A 7,272-nucleotide genomic window follows, 5' to 3' on the forward strand; every position below is an offset into this window, starting at 1 on the left:
GGACTCGCACAAAGCCCGGAACAGAGTTCAGCCTCCTGCAAAACCCGGAGCGGGGTTCACACTGCAGCAAAACCCGGAGCGGGGTTCACACTGCAGCAAAACCCGGAGCGGGGTTCACACTGCAGCAAAACCCGGAGCGGGGTTCACACTGCAGCAAAACCCGGAGCGGGGTTCACACTGCAGCAAAACCCGGAGCGGGGTTCACACTGCAGCAAAACCCGGAATGAAGCATAAAGCTGATCAGGATTCTATATGCAAGAACACTGCAAAAGGCTAGAGATTAAATTCTTCTCTAGGGACCCTGGCTGATATTCTTGCTCCATAGTTAACCACAAGTGAGGTCCCAGAAGACCAGAGGGTACAGAATGCTGTGCCCTTATTTAACAAGGGCTGTAAACAAAAGCCTGGGAATGAAGAGACTAGTAAGCTGTGAATGGTTAGTTACTTGAGAAGATTCTGAGTGATAAGATATACATGTATTTGCAAAGGCAAGGACTGATTAGGGATAGTCAACATGGCTTTGTGAGTGGGAAATCATGTCTGACAACATTGACTGAGTTTTTTGAGGAAGTAACAAAGAGGATTGATGAGAGCAGAGTGGTAGATGTGATCTATATGGACTTCAGTAAGGCATTCAACAAGGGTCCCCGTGGGAGACTGATTAGCAAGGTTAGATCTCATGGAATACAGGGAGAACTAGCCATTTGGATACAGAATTGGCTCAAGGTGGGTGAGGTTGGTGACAGAGGGTGGTGGTGGAGGGTTGTTTTTCAGACTAGAGTGACCAGTGGAGTGCCACAGGATCAGTGCTGGGTCCTCCACTTTTTGGCATTTACGTAAATGATTTGGATGCGAGCAAAAGAGGTGTGGTTAGTAAGTTTGCAGATGACACCAAAATTGGAGGTGTAGTGGACAGCGAAGAGGGTTACCTCAGATTACAACAGGATCTTGACCGGATGTGGCTGAGTTTAATATTCAGAGAAATGCGAGGTGCTGGACTTAGCAGGACTTATACATCTAATGATAAGGTCCTAGGGAGTGTTGCTGAACAAAGAGACCTTGGAGGGCAGGTTGATAGCTTCTTGAAAGTGGAGTCGCAGGTAGATAGAATAGTGAAGAAGGTGTTTGGTATGCTTTCTTTTATTGGTCAGAGTATTGAGTACAGGAGTTGGGAGGTCATGTTGCGGCTGTACAGGACATTGGTTAGGCCACTGTTGGAATATTGGGTGCAATTCTGGTCTTCTTCCTATCGGAAAGATGTTGTGGAACCTGAAAGGGTTCAGAAAAGATTTACAAGGATGTTGCCAGGGTTGGAGGATTTGAGCTATAGGGAGAGGTTGAACAGGCTGGGGCTGTTTTCCCTGGAGCGTCGGAGGCTGAGGGATGACCTTATAGAAGTTTACAAAATTATGAGGGGCATGGATAAGGTAAGTAGACAAAGTCTTTTCCCTGGGGCTGGGGAATCCAGAACTAAACAGCATAGGTTTAGGGTGAGAGGGGAAAAATATAAAAGAGAGCTACAGGGCAACGTTTTCACACAGAGGGTGGTACAGGTATTGAATAAGCTGCCAGACGAAGTGGTGGAGGCTGGTACAATTGCAACATTTAAAAGGCATTTGGATGGGTGTATGAATAGGAAGGGTTTGGAGGGATATGGGCTGGCTGCTGGCAGGTGGGACTAGATTGGGTTGGGATATCTGGTCGACATGGACGGGTTGGACCGAAGGGTCTGTTTCCATGCTGTACATCTCTATGATTCTAAGTGACCAGGAAGGTTGACAAGGGAAGGGTAGTAGATGTAGTATATAAGGATTTCAGTAAGGCCTTTGATAAGGTTCCATATGGTAGGCTGCTCTGAAAGGGTAGATTGCATGGAATCCAATGGGAGCTGGCAAATTGGATACACAATTGGCTAGGTGGTAGGAAACAGTGGGTAATAGTGGAAAGATTAGATGGCATCAGGTTAAGGTTAGAGGGGAAAGAATAAAAGGGAACCTGAAGGCAATTGTTTTACACAGAGAGTGGTACACATATGGAATGAGCTACCAGCAGAAATGGCTGAGGCAGGTACATTAACAACATTTAAAAGGCATTTGGACAAATACACGAATAGGAACGGATTAGAAGAATATAGGCCAAGTGCAGGGAAGTGGGATATAGTTTGGACAGACATGTTGATTGGCATGAATCAGTTTGGGCTAAAGGGTCCGTCTCCATACTGTAAGACACTATGACTCTATTGCAAGTCATCTTAAACTGTCAAAGTAGAGATCCTCACTGTTGTCAAGTCAGGGACATTTACCACAAGTTCATGCACAAGCCTTTGCCTCACTTCCCAGGACCTGCTGCTGGATTACCTGATGGTTTAAACCACAAACTATCATCTCCACTAAACAAAGCCAAGCCATCAGCTCTAAAGAAGGATCATCAGACCCAAACATTTAACTCCGTTTTCTCTCCACAGATATTGCCAGGCCTGACCCATTTCCCCAGTTATGTCAGCTTTTGCTTCAGATTTCCATCATCTGCACTTCTTTATTTTCTGTCTAGCCATCTTCACCTCGCCTGCAGTAGCAAGACTATATTTGAAGGGTCACTGTGGATCTGAAGCTGAACTAGAGAAGCCATACCAACACTGCAGGGGCAGGACAGAAGATAGTCTATATACAGGCACTGTTTGGAACCAGAGGTTTGCAGAAACAGAAGCTTTTATAGCTCAAGGAATTTTAGATCTGAGTTGAAGAGCTGAAGTCTGAACTGCAGACTTGTGCCACATGAGGGAATGGAAAAATGACCTGGAGACTTTGCACCCTGAGCTGGAAATGCTTCTCTGTCCAGGTAATTCAAATTTGCTTTATGCAGCTGAGGCAGGTATGAAGACCCAAGCTGTGGCATTAGAGGAGCCTTGGCCCTGACAATTGTCAACTATTAGGAGGTTCTTGTGAACTGTGTGGACTACAGTGGAACTGCAGGCAAGATGAGCAAACTGACCATTGCATCTTATTGGACTTTATTTTGAAGGAAATGGTGTATAAAGCTGCTTCTTTAACAAAGTTATGCTGTCCTATTTTCTTTTTCAGAGACATCGTAAACATAAGATTCTGGGGTTGAAGAGTTTAGGGCCAATTTGTTTATAGCTAACAGATACTGCCTGAGGCAAAAGGCATTCACATTTTAAAAAAAACTGGTACAATGAAAGGGGAGTGGCCAGTTCTTCCAGCTCTCCTTTTCTCTGGCTCAGTTTGGTTTTGAACAGTAGTGTGAAAGATGTTGCTGGACCCAAAGAAGCAAGTCCAGGTTGGTACTCTGTCTCTGCCCTCTATCCTGTAAGAACCTGTGTTTGACTTTACTTTTTGTGCCAAGGGGTATTTGTGGGAATTGTTGCAAATATTTGGAACAGCATCATTAAATTAGGATGATCTATTGGGTTTTCGCAGAGGTTTAAGTTATTCGGTTTTCTATTTTCTGATGTTTGTGTTTCATTCAGTAATCTTGTAAATAAATTGTGTTTTGTTTAAAACTAAGTGGTTTGACCAGCTGCATCTCTGCTGGAATATCCACTGAACACCTGCTTAAAACAACTAGCAAAGTTAGGGTCTGGGCTACCTTCTTGGAATGATTAGTTAGACCACAACTAGAATACTCTGAACAGTTTTATTCTTATCTTATGAAGGATATACTAGCATTGGAAGTAGTCCAAAGAAGATTCACTAAGATTGCACTATGTATGAAGGGATTGTCTTACAAGGAGAGTCATACAATATGGAAACAAACCCTTTGATCCATGCCAAACATGATCCCAAACTAAACCAGTCCCACCTGCCTGCTCTTGGCCCATATCCCTCCAATCCTTTCCTATTCATGTACTTATCCAAATGTCTTTTAAATGTTTGTATCCATATCCACCACTTCCTCAGGAAGGTCATCCCATATATGAACCACCTTCTGTAAAAAAAATTATCCCTCATGTCTTTTTTACATCTTTCTGTTCTAACCTTAAAAAAGGTACCCTCTAGTCTTGAAATTCTCCCATCCTAGGGAAAAGACAACTACCTTTAACTCTATCTATACCCCTCATTATTTTATAAACTTAAGTTTGAGTCACAACCTCCTACACTCCACCGAAAAAAGTCCCAGCCTATCTAGGCTTTCTTTAGAACTCAAACCTTCCATACCTGGCAAATTTCTTCTGAACCATCTCCAGCTTAATAATATCTTTCCTATAACTGGGTGAGCAGAACTGGATACAGTATTTCAGAAGAGGCCTCACCTACGTCCTATACAACCTCAACATGACTTCCCATACTTCTATACTCAAAGGACTGAGCAATGAAGGCAAGCATGCCAAACACTTTTTAAACCACTCTGTCTATATATGATGCAAATTTCAAATAATTGTCTACCTGCACCCCTCCCCAAGGCCCTACCATTAATTTAGTAAGCCATATCTTTATTTGTTGTACCAAAATGCAATACCTCACATTTATCCAGATTGAAACCAATCTTCCATTTTTCAACCCATTGACCTATATGATTAAAGATCTTTTTGTAATCTTAGAAAACCATCTTCACTATCTACCGTGCCACCAATTTTGATGTCGTCCACAAACTTACAAACCATGCCGACCATACTCTTATCCAAATCATTTATATAAATGACAAACGAAAGAGGACCCAGAACGGAACACTGTGGAACACTGCTGATGACAGACCTCCAGTCTGTAAAGCAGTGAAGCTAATTATCTATCCAATTGCCAAGCTCACCCTGAATCCCATGTGATCTAACTTTACTAATTAATCGACAATGTGGAACCTGACTGAAGGCTTTACTAAAATCCTAGTAAACAATGTCTACTGCTCTGCCCTCATCAATATTTTTGGTAACTTACTCAAAAATTCAATCAAGTTTGTGAGACACCATTTTCCTCACACAAAACCATGCAGACTATCCCTCACACAAAACCATGCGGATAGCTCACTTTCCTATCCCATTCTTCAAGAACTTCCTCATTATTTAACATATTTTGAGGCACATCAAGGTCCATGCCATCTAGGGGCAGTAACTAACACCTGTGTCTCTGGTGGCTTTCCTAACCTCTGGCACATTTGACAAGTACGACAAAATGCAACTACAGTTGTGAGGAAGAGGTAAAAATCTTCTAGGAAAAAGTGAGGAGTGCAGATGCTGGAGATCAGAGCTGAAAATGTGTTGCTGGAAAAGCGCAGGTCAGGCAGCATCCAAGGAGCAGGAGAATCAATGTTTTGGGCACGAGCCCTTCTTCAGGAATCCCATATTAGCCGAGTGGTTTCATAAAGGGGCTGTACTTCCTGAAGAAGGGCTCATGCCCGAAACGTCGATTCACCTGCTCCTTGGATGCTGCCTGATCTGCTGCGCTTTTCTAGCAACACGTTTTCAGCTGAGGAAGAGGTAAGCTGAGGTCAAGATGATTTAGATAAGTTGAATGAATGGACAAACACATTGTACTGTGTCAGCAAAGTGGCTGAATGTAAAGTTATACACCTTGGATTTGGAAACAGGAAATATGATTATTTATTGAGAAATGTGGATGCACACAGATCTGGGCATCCTTACACACCAGTCAATGCAATTTAACAAGTACAGCAAGCAAAAGAGAAAATGCTGGAAAATCTCAGCAGGTCTGGCAGCATCTGTAAAGGGAGAAAAGAGCTGACATTGAGTCTAACTGACCCTTTCTCAAAGCTAAAAGAAAGGGAGAAATAGGGAGGTATTTATACTAGGTTGAGAGAAGGTGAGTCATGGCTCCAGAAGCAAAGGCAGCAATAAAGAGATGATAATGACAGTGCAGAGAGTATAGGGAGATTACGAGCTGTGAATGACCTAGGCGTAAGCCAGTGCTGTGTGACAAAATATGTGAGGGAGGGGAGGGGGGGGAAGAAAATGGGTGAAGCAGAGGCAAAATGGAAAACAGGGGAGAAGGATAGCAAAGGGGGAAGAGGAGAGGAGAAAAGTGATGAGAGAGTGGGGAACGAGAGAAAGACAATCAAGAAATAAGAGGTACAGAACAATTAAAACAAAATTTAAAAATAAATGAAATAAAATTACAGAGCAGAATGAAAGCAGAGGGGTCGAGATGGGATAAACATCTGAAGTTGTTGAATTCAATGTTGAGACCAGCAGGCTGAAACGTGCCTAGTCGGAAGGTGAGATGCTGTTTCTCCAGTTTGCGTTGAGCTTCACTGGAACATTGCAGCAGGTCAAGGACAGACATGTGGGCATGGGAGCAGGATTGGGTGGTGAAGTGGCAAGCCACGAGAAGGTCCGGGACCTGATTGCGTACAGACCGAAGGTGCTCAGCAAAGCGATCACCCAGTCGGTGTTTTGTCTCTCCGATATAGAGACCACATTGGGAGCAATGAATGAAATAAACCAAATTGAAAGAGGTACAAGTGAAACGCTGGTTAATCAGAAATGAGCATTTGGAGCCTTGGATGGTGAGCATGGAAGAGATAAAGGGGCAGGTGTTGCAGCACCTTCTGTGATTGCATGCTGTGTGTGATGGGAGGGGTGTTAGGTGTGATGGGAGAGGTGCTGTGTGTGATGGGAGAGGTGCTGTGTGTGATGGGAAATGGGAGAGGTGTTAGGTGTGATGGAGGAGTGGACTAGGTTGTCCTGGAGGGAACGATCTCTGCAGAATGCAGACAGGGGGAAGGAAGGGAAGATGTGTTTAGTGGTGGCATCGTGTTGGAGTTGGCGAAAATGGCGGAGGATTATTCTTTGCATGTGAAGGCCTGAAGAAGTGCAGCAAGCAATTTGGAAAGCAAATGATACATTAGCCTTCATTGAGACAAGACTAATTCAGAAGTCAGGATGCCTTACTGCAGTTATAGAGTCTTAGTGGACTATTGTGTGCATTTGATGCCCCAAAAGATGATACACTTAGCATAGATTGAGTGCAGCGAAAGTTCATTAGGCTGATACCAGAGATGGCAGGTCTGACCTATGAGGAGAGATTGGTTTGACTGGGCTTGTATTGGAAGGTTGAGAGAAGGTCTCATTGAAATGTCTAAAATTCTAACAGGACTGGACAAACAAGATGCAAGTTTTCCCTGGCAGTCCAGAGTCTAGTCAGGGTACACAGTCTCAGGATATCAAGTAGGCTATTTAGTACTGAGACTAGGAAATTTAAAGGGTAGTGAACTTGTGGAATTCTCTACCACAGAAGACTGTGGAGATGTTCTGAAGAAGTCAAATGAGATTCAGAATCATCAAATTCCTACAGGATGGAAGCC

Source organism: Hemiscyllium ocellatum, chromosome 23 (assembly GCF_020745735.1).
Source record: "Hemiscyllium ocellatum isolate sHemOce1 chromosome 23, sHemOce1.pat.X.cur, whole genome shotgun sequence".
Classification (NCBI taxonomy): Eukaryota; Metazoa; Chordata; class Chondrichthyes; order Orectolobiformes; family Hemiscylliidae; genus Hemiscyllium; species Hemiscyllium ocellatum.